Raw genomic sequence first — 17906 nt, 5'->3', positions numbered from 1 at the left:
CAGCAAAGACTTGCAAAGCTATGTACCTAATGAGGTTGCCCACCCAGATGCCCACTTAAAAGTTCCACACAACACACTCCCTATTCCACCTCTTATCTTTCTCTGTGTTTCTCCATTTACATTTATTCACTTAACAAATACTGCTATCCAAATAACTTACAAAAGAGGTCTACATAATTGAGTAAACATCAGTCTGAGGGAATGCTTTGAAGCAAGTGCTACCGGACAAGGTAACAAAATTGTTCATTACAAATGAAGAGCTTTAGAACAATGCAAGACTAGTCAATCTTTCCTTAGTTCATATATAATACCAAAGCCGTAATCAATTAGACAGATGTTTGCAGATGCTCTCTAGTACCATAGATCAGGTCTCAACTCCTCACTTAATGAGCTTTTAGTAATAAGGATGCCTCTGCAGAGTTACTCAAATTAACTAATCCCTATCTAAATATTATACCTGGATGCAACATAGACCAATTAAAACAGTGTATAAACTTTGGGAAACTTTTTATAATACTCAAATGCTTATTAAACAAACCTCAATTTGTGAAATCGTCTACTGTATACTTAGAAAATTTAGTTTTATACAGGTGTTTTCATCATTTTCTAAAATTAACTTATTCCTCACTGTGACTATGTCAAAAACACAGCTCAGATGCTAATGTACACAGATCTTTTCATCCACTCACTTTGTTATCAATGATAGAATGCAGAGCATCTGTCCTTATCAATCATATGAATAGGCATGTAGGTATCTACTCAGACTACTAGAAAAGCCAAAAGATCTGATGTTAGGGTTTTAATGATTATTATTTCTGCATGCTTTCTTAGTTAAAATACTGTATCTCTTGCCTCAGTTAAAGTGTAATAAATATCCATATACAGGGTTAACTAAGGAAACATCATAAGAGCGTAACCCCACATCTTCTTGGATTTTTTTCATTATCCAATTAGTGTCAGAATTATCCTCAGTTGTTGCATGCTGTCTTTTTAAGACCTGGAGTCATATACTCAAAAAAAACTTGTCTTCATTCTTACCATTTTACATGTGAGAGCTCTTCTTATTCTTTAGCCTATTGTACTGCTGCATCCACTATAAAGAATGACTTCCCCATATGTGTTCATTGAGACTATTTTGGTTTTCAAAATTAAAATCCACACTGAAGACCAACATTTTCTGTGTTACATTTAAAAGCTGTCCTTCATCTTTGACATTCAATTTTCTTGTTCACAAATTATTTACTGAAATCTGTCATTGGCTTTTTAATTTTCTGCTTATAATTACCAATGACTATGCCCCTATATGTTGTCTGTTTTCTTCGACTGATTATATGTCAGTTATACACTCAAAGCATATATGTAAGGACTGTCCATGAACAGTAAAAAAAATGACTGATAACAAAGCTGTAGTAAGAATGCAGATTGTGACACTTCCTCTTTGAAATATGCATGTTCTTCAAAAGCTTTCAATGTACAGTAAATTAGTCCTGGAGTCTATACTTTCTTCATACTGTCCAATTTACAATTTTAGGCTGCATCAACAATGCAAAAATGTTTTGCTATCACTGTGTTTTCATTCACCCTATAATTGGTGTTCCCCATAGGCTTAAGTTTCATCATGCTCTTGTTGCTAAAAATGTAAAAAAATGTAATGTGTTATAAACCACAGGTAACAGGAGCATAAAAGTTGCTTCCTACGTTATATGGTGGTATGGATATCAACCAAGCACAAAACTTTCACACTGTTACCTTGATGTGATTCACACACTCTCACTGTCTGCAAATTTTCACATAATCTGTTGTGAGCTTGTTATGCCATGGCTTTGGATTTTCTATAGTTTGACTGGTGCTATGTCACCACCACCAATTTACTTAAATTAATGTGTTATTAAATTGCTAGTTGTAGATCATAACATTAAACTTGTTAGCATGTTTAAAGAAAAACAGTCAATAGAATTCTAGCTAGAAAAAATACAGTTGTCATATTCTGCCTTATCTAGTTCAAATGCAGCTGTTATCACTTTACATGACCACATTCATAGATTTTCAGTCATAGCCCTCACTTACATAATCTTAGTGTTACTGGGGGCAGAGATATTTAGTCCACTTTTCATACCCACCTCATCCTGGATGAGGGGCTGAATTATTAGGCAGAGTCTCTAATCAATCCCCTAGCATAAAACACACTGTTGAGTCCACTTTTTTTTAACGGGACCACTACCACACAGTTCCTGAGCAACATGATTTCCTAGATAAATGTCGTTTTCAATAGCCTCATCAAACTACCGTCACACATAGGCCTTCACCTTATCCACCATTCTTGCATTTTCAGAACCTGCCAGTTCTACTTATATGGTACAGAAGGTTTATTTTTTTACTGTGATGGATTTGAAATATCCCAGTGTCCCTACATGGTCAGTTGACATCCACTTTTTCTAAGAAGTCTGAAAAGATGCGTAAATGAGTTTAATTGATGTGACCCATTTTCTATCAGTACACGCTTCACGCAGTAATTGGATTTTAAGGTGCACTGTCTTGTAGTAAGTTCCTAATGAGATAATGGATCTAAAGTAGATCATCAGCTTCCAATGGCCATGCATGACACAGTGTAAGGAGTCTTGGATTTCGATATGCCTTCATCAGCACCATGATTGCATTTTGATGTTAGACTGTAACTTGTCTGTCATTTTGCATAATTGTGTCAACCACCATTGGAAAAATTCATCAATCATTTGTTTCTTATCACAAGACTGCCATTGGTTTCATGTTTACGGGTGGTGTCTAGTTCTTACTGCAACTGCTTGCTGTGTATAATAACCCCAGTAAGTTTTCTGTTAAAGGCAGCTTGTTCGAGCTACATTCAAAGTCATTTAAATTTGATTAGTCTTGTAATTTCTCCTTATGAGCCACCATCCAGACATGATATGTTGGTATCTGCATGCATGCCTTAAATATTATTGTTTGCATATTTCATGATATAAGAGGTGTTCTCTTACTGCATATCCTACATTTAATAAATGTAAATGTTCTGTCAAATTATTCAATATGAAAATACAGATTTTTCTTTTTTTGTATTCTGATATCTATATTTTATATTCAGTTAAAGATTATTGGCCTTCTCTATGTCATACACAGAAACACATATTTTTTGTTTTTAGTACACTAACAGATTCCATGCATCCATTATACAACCCCCTATATCCTAAGTACAGGGTCACGGGGGTCTGCTGGAGCCAATCCTAGAAAACACAGGACACAAGGCAGAAAACAAACCCCGGGCAGGGCACCAGCCCACCGCAGCACTAATAGATTTTTTAGTAATAATTTTTCATGATTATTATCTTTGAAATCTCCTCATTTACTCACATTACTGTGTAAATTGATTTTCTTTAACCATTTTCATATTTTCTTAATGTGTGAAAAATAGTATATTTACAAGGGTAACAATAATTTCAGTAAAGAAATGTTCTGAAAACCCTGATTTTCCAATAAATTATTTTTTGTACTTTAGCTACAGAGGAACTTTGCTCAAAATTTGACAAAAACAACCTATGTGTTCAAAATACATGTGTTTCCACAAATAGCCTGCTGACTTCAGTTTCACATTTCTTTCCACTGTTTGCTATTACATTCATTACAAAGCCATCATTTCATCTGGTCCTCAGACTTTTAAGGTTCTCCACGCTGATATTTCCACTTGCAAATATACAAGTAACCTTTTAACAAAACACAAGCAGGCTCTGATTTATTACTAGAGGTAAAAAGTTATGTAAATATATGATAAAGACAGCCTTTGAAATCCAGCCTTAAGTGAATAATTAGGTTTCTTAGTAAGAGAGTGATGCTTTATTAAAACAGCTGCTTCAGAGAGTAAAAGATTAAATATGGTAACTCTTATCCTCCTTACACCAACCCACTCAAATAACTTCCTCTAATCATCTCTTTGTGCTGTGGTCCAAAGCCACATGCATCATGATCTGCTTTGTGATGATCTACCATTTGTCTCATACTGAGTCCCCAATAACCAAAGAAACAAAAGTAAGCAAAAGCATTCCTATTTAGGACAACACATAAAATGAAGTGCTGAACCATCTATTTAGATATTATCATTTAATCACTATTTTATACATTATAGTTTTTCCCAAAAGAAAATCTGTGCCTTGGCTACCTGGAGATTGCTGTGCTGTGGAACTGTAATCTAAGTCCAGTTGTAACATACTTCAACTACTTTCACTGGGGACACATGCAAAAACTATGGAATTTTGGGGAAGCAAACCTTTTGGGTTTACCTTCAATTCCACTCTTATTATGGATATCATGTTTTGGTTCATAATAAGTGAAGGCCAAAAACAAAGTTTACTTAGAGAATACATAGGCAGTGCAGTACTGTATGAATACTTAGGATTGTTATTGATACTGAAAGAGTGTGCCTAGTTCTTTTGCACTTAACATTACTTAAACTTTTTAAATAGTTTTTAAATAATAGTTTTTTTCCTCAACTTTTCTTTATTAAACATCCACAGGCTTACGTCAAGGCTGTTAATTTATCATTTCCGTCAATTATTACTCAGGTTTTAGCACTGGTTTCATTTTTGATATGTATCATGTACAGTATGTACCGTAAGTACTACAGTATTTTAACTGCTGCATTTTTTTATTTGTTCAAAATTTATGCAAGATGACAGAGGTGTTTGTTAATGTGTTCTTAATGTCTTTGTAAAAGCTGACAAACAAAGTTTCCCCCTTGGCATAATAAACTACAATTGAATTAGTCAGAGAGATTCTACAACCTCCAGGGCATAAAAAAAACAAAAAAGGGATGCAGTCAAAGCAAAAGAACCCCTAGATGGGTCATTTTGACAAGAACACCTGGAGCTAGAGTGCTGTGCTTCCTCCTCAACATTTAAAACTTGATTCTTATAGTGCATTTGCATACATCTGTTAGTCACTGACACCATGAAATCACAGTGGACACTTGTGATCCATCCATCCATTATCCAACCCGCTATATCCTAACACAGGGTCACGGGGGTCTGCTGGAGCCAATCCCAGGCAACACAGGGCGCAAGGCAGGAACAAATCCCGGGCAGGGCGTCAGTCCACACATACACAAACACTCACCAAGCACACACTAGGGACAATTTAGGATTGCCAATGCACCTCACTTGCATGTCATTGGACTGTGGGAGGAAACCGGAGCACCCGGAGGAAACCCACGCAGACATGGGGAGAACAAGCAAACTCCACGCAGGGAGGATCCAGGAAGTGAACCCAGGTCTCCTTACTGCAAGGCAACAGCGCTACCACTGCACCAATGTGTCGTCCGTGGATACTTGTGATAGAAGTTAATAATGACGCCAAGGACCAGTCTTAAGCACCAAACAAAGAAAACTGAGCACTGTATAGTCTTCTTCTTTTGACTGCTCCTGTTAGGGGTTGCCACAGTGGATCATGTTGTTCCATATCTTCCTGTCCTCTACGTCTTCCTCTGTTACACCAAGCAACTTCATGTCCTCTCTCACCACACACATAAACCTTCTCTTAGGCCTTCCTCTTTTTCTCTTTCCTGGCAGCTCTATTGTTAAGATCCTTTTCCCAATATACTCCACATGTCTCCTCTGCACATGTCCAAACCAACGCAATCTCACCTCTATGATTTTGTCTCTCAACCATCCAACTTGAGCGGACACTCTAATGTAATCCAGATCAATGGAATACTTGAAAACATCTCTTAATAAAACTGGTTTGCTTAACTTGTATAAGATATTAAAGTTGGGGTTTTTCCAACTACTGTCTTACATTTTCAGAATCTTGTATCCATCCTGAGTCTAGGCAGTGTTTGTGTGGCATTTACGCCTTCTACTTTTATCTTAGTGGGTACTCTAGGTTTACCCAAACGTTAAAATATGCAGTTTTATTTTAAATGGTGACATTATATTTTGTCTGATTGAATGTGTAAACTATGTAACTGATTATATAAAATATACAAAAAACAAAAACAGGATGGGGAAAATTTTAATCAAAACACATTTTGCATTAAGTGTATGGAGTCATTATTGTCTAATAGAGAGAAAAAGCTTCTGTGAGGCATTTTCCTAATTGCTAATGTTTCTTGATGGCAGGTTCTTTTGTGTTAAGGTGGAGGTAACTAGTGCTTTGTTTTTGATTGGTTTATTTGTTACTTACTTATAAGATTTATAGCACCTCTCGTTTGTTTTTCCTCAATTTTGCACCCTAGCCTTGCAACACTTTTTTTGAATCAAACCCCAAACTAATGTTTACTCGATTATGTTGACTTTATTTGTGAGTCATTTTGGATAAAGCATCTGCTAATGATCCAAAGAAATAACTCTTTTTTATCATGATTACCTAAAAGAAATTACCTTATTGAAGAAAGACATGTCTAGCTTTTTGGGAGGAGAGACTGTTGTGCTCTGATATGCACTCCTGGACAATTTCTAAGCTCTTTTTTCTTTAAGTATGACTAGTGAGAAACAAAAAAGAATGCTTTATATGAAATTGTTTATTCCATCAGCTGTGCACTGTGTCACAATCAAAAAAATACTTGACATGTATTAATTTTCAAAGATGATTTTCATTGTTTTAAATATAAATAAAAACCTAAACGTGTCACTGAAGTGAATTTTCCTATCTGTTTTGTATAATTCAAAAATGAATATTTAAAATTTTACATATACTTTGCATTTTGAAGATGTGTTTTCTTGTTATTTTTATGATTGTTTCTTAAGATACTTCAGAAGGTTAAGATACTTCAGAAGTCAGCATGCTGCATCCATATTTGATATATGCAAATCTGCAAAATTATTTGGATTGTGTAAAATCAAAGAACCCTTGAAGGTGAAGTCTAATATTAATTTTATCAATTGCAGTAACTATAGAGTAAGAATGGTTTGATATTTTAGTTATAGCAAAGGTAGATTTAAATATTTTTGAGTGCCAAACATCCCAGCTAAATGTTTTGTTATATAAAGCTAAAAGTCACTATTAGACTTAAAATTATAATAAAACATACTAATTCAGGTTTACCACAAAAAGTCATTTGTGGTGCATCAATATTACAAAAAGCATGACATTGATGAATAGGAAAAAAAAAACTAAAGCATATGTTAAAATAGGAAGTAAGATTATACAGACTCCCAAGTTATTAAGTAAAGTGAAACACAATATCATGGTTTCACAGCCCAACTTAGAAGCCTGTTCCAGAAGTCATTAAACATTTGCATGAAAAGTATCCGGTGGGTGTCTCATATGTCTCTGGAATGTGCTGTTTTCTTAGTTTCTTTCATTTGCTTTCTACAAAACATCTGAAATGTTGTAGCAGTCTAAAGGAGTGTGCAGATTTGGGTAAAATGTTTCCCCATTTTAAGAAAACCACATTTGTTCTAGATTGCAGTAACCCTTTCATGAATTATTCAGAAGAGTACTATAAACAGATAACAATATGATGATATATTAATCCTCGAGGGAAATGAAGTTGCCAACACAGCTCATTAAGATATAAAGAAACTACAGAGACATGACAATTACTCCCAAAACCCAGACACAGAGCTCTATGCATTTGATATCATCATATGAAGGATGGAGTGTGAGGTTTGAAAAAATACAACAGCTAGTGTTTAGATGCAAGTTTTATGCTTCATGGCTGTTAATTGTATGAATGACTGCAAGATCTCCTGGGTCTCTTTTTATTGTATGCATTTTGTGAAAAGAATAGAAAAGGAATTTTAGCCCTAAATAGCTGAATAGAAAAAAAAATAACAAATTGGTTGTTCAGTACACAGTAACTGCCGACACCCTAAAATTGTTAAACCCAGATCTGTCCAAACAGTTGTAACTGCCTTTTAACTAAGACTATCACATCTTTTATGCCAATGAGTAGAATAGAAAAGTTGTATTAAGAGTGGGTGAAGAGGTGTTGGTCAGGATGACAAAAAGGAGCCCAGCTGGGGACAAAGAGACATGGAGGAGCAACAGAGTGATGCACGAGATCATTAAGGCTAAAAATAAGGCAAAGAAGAAATGGTACCAGAGAAGCATGTGTGGATAGTCCAGGGTATGTAGGAAGAAGTGAGGACTCGGGTTAGCCTGCAGGGAGAGCTGTTGAAAACAGTGGATACTTTTGAACATCTAGTATCAGTGGTAGCCCAAGCTGGAAAACTAGATGCAGAGATAATCCACAGAGTGCAGTGTGGATGGAACAACTGGAAGAAGGTATCAGGAGTATTGTGTGATTGAAGAATTAAGGCGAGTGTTAAAGGTATGGTTTTTATAGCTCTGGTATGACCAGCAATGATGTATGTAGCTGAAACATGGGCAGTAAAGGGAGCACAGGAGAAGAAGTTACATGTGGCAGAAATGACAATGTTGAGATGGATGTGTGGAGTTATAAAAAAGGACAGAATAGGAAAGAAAGCAATAAGTGGAAGAGATGTCTAAGAAAGTACAGGAAAGGAGATTGAGTGGTATGGAGATATGTGATGAGGACAGAAAAGGAACATGTGGGTAAAAGAGTGATGGGGATGGAAGTACAGGGAAAGAGGAAATGATGAATGCCAAAGCAGAGGTTGATGGATAAAGTAAAAAAAGATCTGAAGGAAAAGGACTTCACTGGCAAGAAGGTGCATGACCGAGGGGCTTGGAGAAGGTTGATTAGGCACATTGACCCCACATAAAAGTGAGTAAGAATTGTTTTATTTTAATACTCACCATCGATAAACATTAATCAAATTAAAATGTATCATTAAAACTTGAAGAAAGGTTGGCACATGTAATATATAAGTAAATTGCTGATGCCATTATCAATTGACTGTTAGAAGTTTTTGTTTAGTAGACTTTTAGATTAATTTAAATAACCCAGGTAATCTCTCTTTCCCTCACTACAGGCTGCAGTTATGTTTGCTTTACTAAAGACATTCATTACAGATTGTAGCTTTTAACAGAGTAATTGCCAGAGCAAGGTGTCACAGATGAACCTGAGAAAAAAAAATATAAGGTCTTGGACCTTTCAAGCCCTGTTTGTTAGCAACTTACCAAATATTTTTCTCTTTCCTCTGCCACTCAAGCCTCTTAAGGGTCACCAAACTAAATCACTGGTCTCCTGCTCAAATATATATATATTAGACTTTTGCAAGAAGAAGCTTCTGGTTAACTGATCAAAACTCTTCAGAGCTCAGTACAAATTCATCTATCCTGGGAAAAATAACATTTTTAAGAAAAGCTACTTAGAAGAGTATCTGACTCTTTCAGTGTCCCTTATAATCACTTTACCATATGTGAGAAGTTCAGGCTCAATATTTTTATTTTGATCTGTACTGACACAAGGCATTTCATTAGCCCTGGGCAGAACTTCAGTCCATTGCAGGATACCCCACATAGTCATAGAAGCCCCTAAATTAAATTAGCTTATTGCTGGGAGTTCATTCATTGAATTCAGTACTGATGTTTAAATTTAAACCTATATATGCCTAAAAGAAGGTAACAGTTTATTCATGATTTTTGTTTGTTTAATGGTAGTTATCATGGGATGTCTGAAGGCATATGTAGTTATTAGTCTATAATAGCATGTTCATTAGTGGGTTGCTTTAATAGCAATAGAAGACTACATAAAAAGGGATGAATAGTTGTATTTTAAAGCTTTGTTCAAATAATTGATTATGAAACAACAATATGTTTATGTTTTTTAACCTGTGTGTTTTGCTTACTTTCATGTTTTCAAAGTAAAAGAATAAAGCATTCTCATAATGTTGTTGTATAACGCTCAAGTATGTCTGTTGATATTGTTACCATTTAAACTGCTAGGAATCTGATATCATGTGAAGTTATGCAATGTGATATTGTAAAATTTTAAGTAATTATTTAAAAATGAATGGCTGTAATATGAAACCTAACAGTACTAATAAAAGCTCATGGAAGTTAAACGTGATTTGTTAAGCTCAAACTAGAAGTTGGAATATTTGCCTTAAAAGCATACAGGTATACTATTTTGAGGGGACTATTGTTGGATACTGATGTCAGGTTTAAAGGTTTAAATTTAATATCAGTTAAGATTAACTGTTTTTCTCTATCATTCTTTAAGTGCTGTGTTTTGTAAATAAACGATGCAACAGTTTACCTAAAAAAAAAACTCATCTCTGTTTCAGCTGCCAATCCTTGTGTAACACATGCATATACTTACGCAATTCAAAACTGCAAGTTTTGTAAATTACACATCATTTCAATGTGTAAAGAAAATGGAATAGCCATAGGAAACCCACATCACTTATGCAGTAATGCATTTTAAACTTGTTTAATCCAATATTTAATCATTGTGGAATGAAATATTGATACTTTAAGCAAGCTAGGAAACAACCCTGGATGGGTTGCCAGTCTGTCACAGGGCACAATCAAACACACATGAACAATTGAAATGTATCACTTAAGAACCAAGAGTATCCACAGAAAATCCACAATTTTATATTAGAAATTATTATACGAAGCCAGCAACGGTAACACAACACTGAATATCATTTGACTAATGATAGGAGAAGAATGAGTGGTGCTCTTACTGTGCCAAACTATTAAAATACCGACATGCCTAAGTGAAGCCAACAACATCAACATTAAACAGGCCCTGGTTCCTCAAATCTTTCAAAAGCTTTCTGTGTTAATTTTTCAGGTTCTTGTGTTACAATATATGCATTTATTATCTTTATGTTGCACTTTTTTTGTAATTGTTGTACAATATGGTAGGCTTAACAGAATTGTGTTTAGCAAGAATAAATGAAACTGAATGGAACTGACAGAATAGTCCCCAATCTGTGTTATTCTGTCAAAAACCCTTAATTATAATTAAAGAGGAGCAGAGTGTTCAAAAGTGGAAGTGGAATGGAATTAGTTTATTATTTTTTATCATGGAAAACACATTCAATTTAAAAAAAAAAATATCAAAGTAGCCTAACTGAACCTGACAACTATATGCATTGCTATTGAAATGAAATAAGAGTATTATTAAGTTGTAAAACCAAACAGAATGGAGTAACTGTGTTGGTATTGTATAAAAGTGAGGGTAGTGCAAAGAAAGAGTACAACAGTGGGCACAAAATAGAAGTTTACGATGCTCATACCACTCCCTCTGGACAAAAGATCCCTGACTGCCAGTCACCACACCACTTTTTCATTAATTATGATTGGTATCTCACCTAATCCCACGATACACTCCACTAATTAACATGCATAAACTACTCTGCTTACATAATTAGGAATGTATTTCCATAGACTGCAGTCAGAATTGTTTACTGAAGCCACCAGAGATAAAATATTTATTCTGAAACAACTGCGTGTAGATTAACACTAGAAATTGAAAAAAATAACCAAATGTAAAATGTGAAAATGTAAATGTGAGGTAAAACCAAATGTAAAATGTGAGGTAAAATATAAATGGGTGCTATAAGTTTTACTAGTTATTAGGACTGTTGAAGGTTTGTGTATTTTTTTGTGTACTTTCAGAAGTAACTAAGAATTGCCTGTCTGAATGAAACAGCATACAGAATTAAGGGTCAAAAACTAATAAAAGTCTGCGTGAAATTATAAGCAACCATCCGGATACTCTCCATACACAGGTTCCGTTTGTTTGGGACTGGTGTAATTTTAATTATCAAATAACAGAGATAATTAAAATGGTCATTAAGATGGATGTAGATAGATAATATAGGCAGCCACCTCCTGCTTCTAAATATACAAAGAGAACTAGCTGGTTGACTAAATGTTTGAAACAAAAAACATTTTAAAAGTTTTCGGAAAAGAGAAAGCCATTTAGTCTATCAAGCTTGTTTAATTAACTAATTGCTAAACTGTCCCATAATTTCATTCATATACATTTTAAAAGTTGGTAATGTTTATGCTTCAGCTTCATTACTCAGAAGTCTGTTTAAATTGCCACAGTGTGATCATGTTTGGTCTTTTTGCTTTTATGGGTTGTGTTTTTGTTTATTATTTATTAGTTATCATTTAATATAAAGTAGGTCATACATTAGACTTAGTAATTACTAAAGGACTAAAAGTTGATGTGAAGCAGGTCATTGATATTGGTCTGGTAATGATATTAGAAATAATATAGTACATCTCCCCAAAACTGAATCACTTAAACCCCGGCACTCCATTTTATACAAATTAAATTCTTTCACCAGGATAGATTTACCAAATTTATATAAAATAATTTCTCAACTGAGACCTTCCACCTGCGTCCTCGACCCAATACCAATAAGTTTTTTCAAAGAAGCATCGGGTGTACTAATTGATAGTGTTCTTGACATAGTAAACTCGTCATTAGATACGGGGGTCTTCCTAGATTGTCTCAACAATACTGTAGTTAAACCCCAGCCCAAGAAAAATAATCTTGACTCCTCTACTTTGAAAATTTTTGACCAATTTCTAACCTGCCTTTCTTAAGTAAAGTTCTAGAGAAGGCAGACATCATTCAGCTTAATGACCACCTCAATAAACATGTTATTCTTGATAAGTTTCATTCAGGTTTCAGAACAAAACACAGTACAGAAACTGCACTTGTTAAAGTAGTAAATGACTTGCGGGTAAATGCAGACAGAGGCCGTTTATCTGTTCTCATCCTCTTAATTATGAGTGCCACATTCGATACCATTGATCACAATATTCTTTGAAATCACCTTAGTCAATGGGTGGGGTTCTTTGGCAGTGTCTTAAATTGGATTGTATCCCACCTGGCAGGTAGAAAATTCTTTGTAAGTTGTGGTAATTATACTTTAAAAACCCATGATATTCTATATGGTGTTCCACAAGGCTCTATCCTGGGTCTGCTGCTCTTTTCGATTTACATGCTTCCATAAGGTCAGATTATCTCAGGGTATAACGTGAGCTACCATGCTATGCTGATGACACACAACTGTACTTATCAATAGCGCCTGATGCCCCCGACTCTCTTGATTCACTAACACATTGTCTTACTTGTGTTTCTGAATGGATGAGTAGTACTTTTCTCAAGCTAAATAGAAAGAAAACAGAAATTTTAGTGATTGGCAATAATGGATATAATGAGGTTATTAGAAATAAACTTGATACATTAGGATTAAAAGTCAAGACGATGGTAAAGAAATTTGGGGTAACTATTGACTCTGACCTGAATTTTAAATTACATATTAATCAGATTACTAGGACAGCATTTTTCCACTTAAGAAATATAGCAAAAATTAGACCTCTTATAACATTGCAAGATGCTGAGAAATTAACCCATGCTTTTGTTTTCAGTCGACTAGATTACTATAAAGCTCTCCTCTTAGGACTACCCAAAAAAGACATAAATCGATTGCAACGAGTGCAGAATGCAGCTGCTAGTATCTTAACTAGGAAAAGAAAATCCAAGCACATCTATCCAGTTTTGATGTTACTGCTTTGGTTACCTGTGTCACTTAGAATTTACTTTAAAATCCTGCTTATAGTCTACAAAGCCTTAAATAATCTCGCTCCATCTTATATTTCAGAATGTCTTACACCTTACACTCCAAATCGTAACCTTAGATCTTCAAATGAGTGTCTGCTTAGAATTCCAAGAGCTAAAATTAAAAGAAATGGTGAGGCGGCTTTCTGCTGTCATGCGCCTAAAATCTGGAATAGCTTGTCAATAGGAATTTGCCAGACTAATACAGTGGAGCACTTTAAAAAACTGCTGAAAATACATTACTTTAACATGGCTTTCTCATAGATTCGTCTTAGTTTAATCATGATGCTCTGTATATTCAATTAATTATCATTATTATTCATGGTATTCATATTCAAAATCCGTACTAACCCCTACTTTCTCTTCTGTTTTTTTTCCGGTTTTCTGGGGTGGCAACCTGCACCACCACCACCTGATAAAAGCACCGTGATTTCCTTATTTTGATGGATTAAAGATCAGAAGGCCGCATGCCCATCATCATCAAATTCCACCATTAGAACCCTGAATACAATGAGGACTGATTGAGGTCGTTTATGTTCTGGAGAATGCCTAGAGGGGGCTGGGTCGTCTCGTGGCCTGGAACCCCTGCAAATTTTATTTTTTTCTCCAGCCGTCTGGAGTTTTTTTTTTTGTTTTGTTTTTTCTGTCCTCCCTGGCCATCGGACCTTACTTTTATTCTATGTTAATTGGTGTTCCCTTACTTTAATTCTTATTTACTGTATTTTGTCTTTTTTCTCTTTCTTCATCATGGAAAGCACTTTGAGGTGCATTATTTGTATGAAAATGTGCTATATAAATAAATGTTGTTGTTGTTGTTGTTATTCTCAGTTTTATTATTGTTTCAGCAATTTTTTTTTGGCAAAGCAGACATTATAAAAGATGGTGGCACACCACAATACACATCATAGTTTGCATAATTACTATATAAAGCATGATTTCAAAGTGATTAAGTTTAGTTAGGGAAATGATTCTTTATTTGGTTTTACTTCATCATATCAGTATTTTTTTTACCATTTTGGTTTAAAAGTCTCCACTGCTCTGACCTCTGCCTGATATTCTCCTCTCTCATAGTCTTTTGGCCTTAATTATTAAAATAAATCATTTAGGTTCTCTCTATTTTCTTGTTTTCCAGCACAGTCACTATACACAATACACTTCCCCTAAATTTATACTGGCTTCCTGAAAAACATGATTAAATATTTAATATTTTTAAAAAGAATTCTGCTCGGTCAGTTTTGCAAGAATTCTTAAGATCTGTATTAAGTCTCTTTGGAGCTTCCTCAATTCAGTATTTCTCAGTCAAAAATGGTAGAAAAGTGATATGAATAATACACTTTCTTATTATTCAACAAGCAGTCATTTATCAGAAATTAGAAGAAACAAATCAAAATATATTTTTGTGCACTGTAAAACATGTATAACTGTGAAATGACTCCTAAAAGAATAAAAAACACAAAAATACTAAAAGGTTCCTCCACTAATTTTCATTATAATGGCACACACCATTTCTTGGCAAAAATTACAAATCGTAAAGGAAAACAGGAGAAGCAATCCACGTTTGACACACATTAAACTAAACTGGTGCCACCGCTGCGGTTATGTCAAGGTCTTGAAGAATTTTTCTCTTGAGATTTTACTGCCAGGAGTGCTGTAAGACTGTCAGGTATGTAAATGGTTTATTTTAATTAACATATGTTATTAGAAGAGGGGTTATGAAACAAAGGGCCAACAGACTGAAAATGCATGTCATTACACCTCGTATGGCAAGAAAATGAACAGGATCTCAATCAGGAATCTGTGGCATTTTTATGTTAATGAATAGATCAGACATTTGTAATCCACTGACAAAAGTTTGAATAAGGAAACATTCTTCAGTGATGTCAGGAAAAGGCAAATTAATGGGAAATCTCTGTTGAACGAATAAAACCTACATTTTTTGGATAATGAAGATACTCATAATTGAGACAGATGTGAAAACTAAAACTTATGGTCCTGACAGATGTTCAGAAACACCAGGCTACATTGGATACATTGATGTACATCTTGATAATAAAATATCCCTATAATGAGAGCTGCAAGTATGCTAAACTTGTTGAGAAAATGATTCCAGTGTTGTTTTGGCAGCTGATCTTAAGGCAAGGTAATAAATAAAATTGAAACAAGAGAGCTCATTGACCTGTTAAATTATTGTGGGTCTGACTTTGACAAATGCAGAGCTCTGCATTACTTTAATTACTAAATATTTATGTTTTGTGTAAAAAAATGAGAACAGAATAATATCAAAATCAAATAAATAATGAATATGATGGTGTGGGAAGGATTGAGAGGTGACTTACAGAGGACTGATGGGGCTTTTGAATTGAAAGACCATCTGTTTGTTATGAAGAACAGACTGAACATTATCATTTTTATCAGTCCTTTATGAATGAGTGACTGCTTAGCTTAATAAAGGCTTAGAAGTTTCACTACGAGCAGTTTAATGACTTATAACAATGCTCATGTGGATTAAAAAGGTGAACAAATTACAGAAACATGAACAACAACACTGTAATTTTATTATTGCATTTACAGCATAATAGGTAAAGAAACACAGTATCTTAAAGGAATACCCCTTACCAAAAAAAGGTTATACAAATATTTAATATAAAAACGATTCTAAAAAGCTGCAGTTTTCATTCATTAGATTTTTGTAATGACATACAGTACTTAGCTCTCAGCATTCAACCATTGGAGTTTCAATGTGTTTATATCATGATAATCAAAAGGAAAGCTTGACAAGTATTATGAACTGTTACTGACCCTCATCCATTCTGTTTCTCTTTTTGGTATCCTACTGCTACATTGTCATTGTCTACATTGTCTACTGATGGAAGACGACACCAGAGAAACTTAAAACCACTATAAAGGCCCTGTCTTCCTCTTACTTTTACTAGAATCTCTGCTTTCTCTTATAAAATTCTTTTCTTCTTATTACAAACTTATTATTGTTCAGGAAACAGTTAACTTATTGTTGAATAGCAAGTGGAGGTGACAGCCAGTTGGCTTAAATTATCAGAATTTAACTTTTGTTCTTTATAACTGACCATGTTTTTTTTTTCTCTTTCCTCCAGGAGTGTAATTTTTGTTTTTCACTCCTCTGTTGTTAACTTTCAATATCTTAATTATATCATATGGTTATCTTAATTTAAGTATCTGTATATTATTGTGATTTGTTTTTGTTAAATTTTATGATTGCTTCTGTTTTCGTATGTGTTTAACTTAATGTGTCTTTATGAATGCACTGTAAATATTATATGGTTTAGTAATTTACTTTTTATGCATTGCACTTGTATATGTGGTTGCAAAGTGAAGAGCTATATTAACAATATATTTACAAAAGAAGAAATATTTAAAATAGAAAAAAGGTTAGCGAGGCCAAATTTTGGACATACTATGTTCCACTGATAAAGGCTGCACAGCCCAAAGATTGTCTCTGTAATCATTATCTTTTTTATTTATTTCATAGTTTCAGAGATATAAAGTGGGGGATGGAATAAACCAGAGAAGGAAGTATAATTAGAAATAATTAATGCACTGATTGTACTGTTGAAATGTCATCTGGATTATCCTGGGCTAAGCAATTGCCACAAGAGGAGGTGGAGGGGGTTGGGTTCATAAAGAGGGAAAGCACATGGTATGATTCCAATCAGAGAAAATGTAATAATACAAATAGGAAAAGAACAGGAAAGGCAAGCTGGTAATTTATGAGAAATAAGATGCATGTCTACAAGTTTTCAAGTCTCTTGACTGGGCTCATATATAACCCACTTGGTACAGCTGAGCATTCTTGTGGTTTGTGATTATAGGTTAAGGGCCTGGATTGAGTGTGTCTCTTTGGATACAATCAGAGCTCACATCAGAAATCTTCTTTTTGTACTGAGCAAGAAGTTATATTTTCTATGATGTACACTACCTGTCCTACGGCAGTTTGTGCATGATACAATAGTTGCTTGCTGGATGGATGCCAGTATATGGTCAAATGTGTTAATGCTCCCAAATTCTGCTACCAAGTTCTTTGATTGGCCTGGTATAGTAGATCTTTTGATTCTGCAGACACTGCTTTGTCAGTTATTCTTCTCTTCTTGTATCTGGTGAATAAAACCTGCTTGATCATGCATTTGAAAATTTAAGCTAAGACATGGGTCATCAACATGTTAGGGACTTGAAATTATCATAGTAAGGATCCTACTCTGGCAGGCAGTGTGGTTTAATGGACATAGAACAAGACGTTGAATGATAAAGCTGCATGTTTAGTGCCACCTCTAACTCATTGTATGACCCTGGTCAAGTCATTTAAAATTTCAGGGTTACAATATATTTTCTTTAAAAAATGTTGGGTAGGCTGTTGTAGTGGCCAGAGAACTTTAATCCATTTGTGTACCTATCTTCCACATTCTAT

At 34.5% G+C, this 17906-nt stretch overlaps 1 long non-coding RNA gene across 1 annotated transcript in view; it reads right to left on the bottom strand.

Moving 5' to 3' along the window:
• The window catches only part of LOC120526884, a 47306-nt gene that overhangs the window by 28412 nt on the left and 988 nt on the right, over positions 1-17906 (bottom strand). The gene's annotated exons all lie outside the window — the stretch shown is intronic.

This window comes from Polypterus senegalus, chromosome 3 (genome assembly GCF_016835505.1).
Source record: "Polypterus senegalus isolate Bchr_013 chromosome 3, ASM1683550v1, whole genome shotgun sequence".
Taxonomy (NCBI): Eukaryota; Metazoa; Chordata; class Cladistia; order Polypteriformes; family Polypteridae; genus Polypterus; species Polypterus senegalus.
The sequence above is the reverse complement of the archived record's forward strand: the minus strand, read 5'-3'. Positions and strand labels throughout refer to the sequence as shown.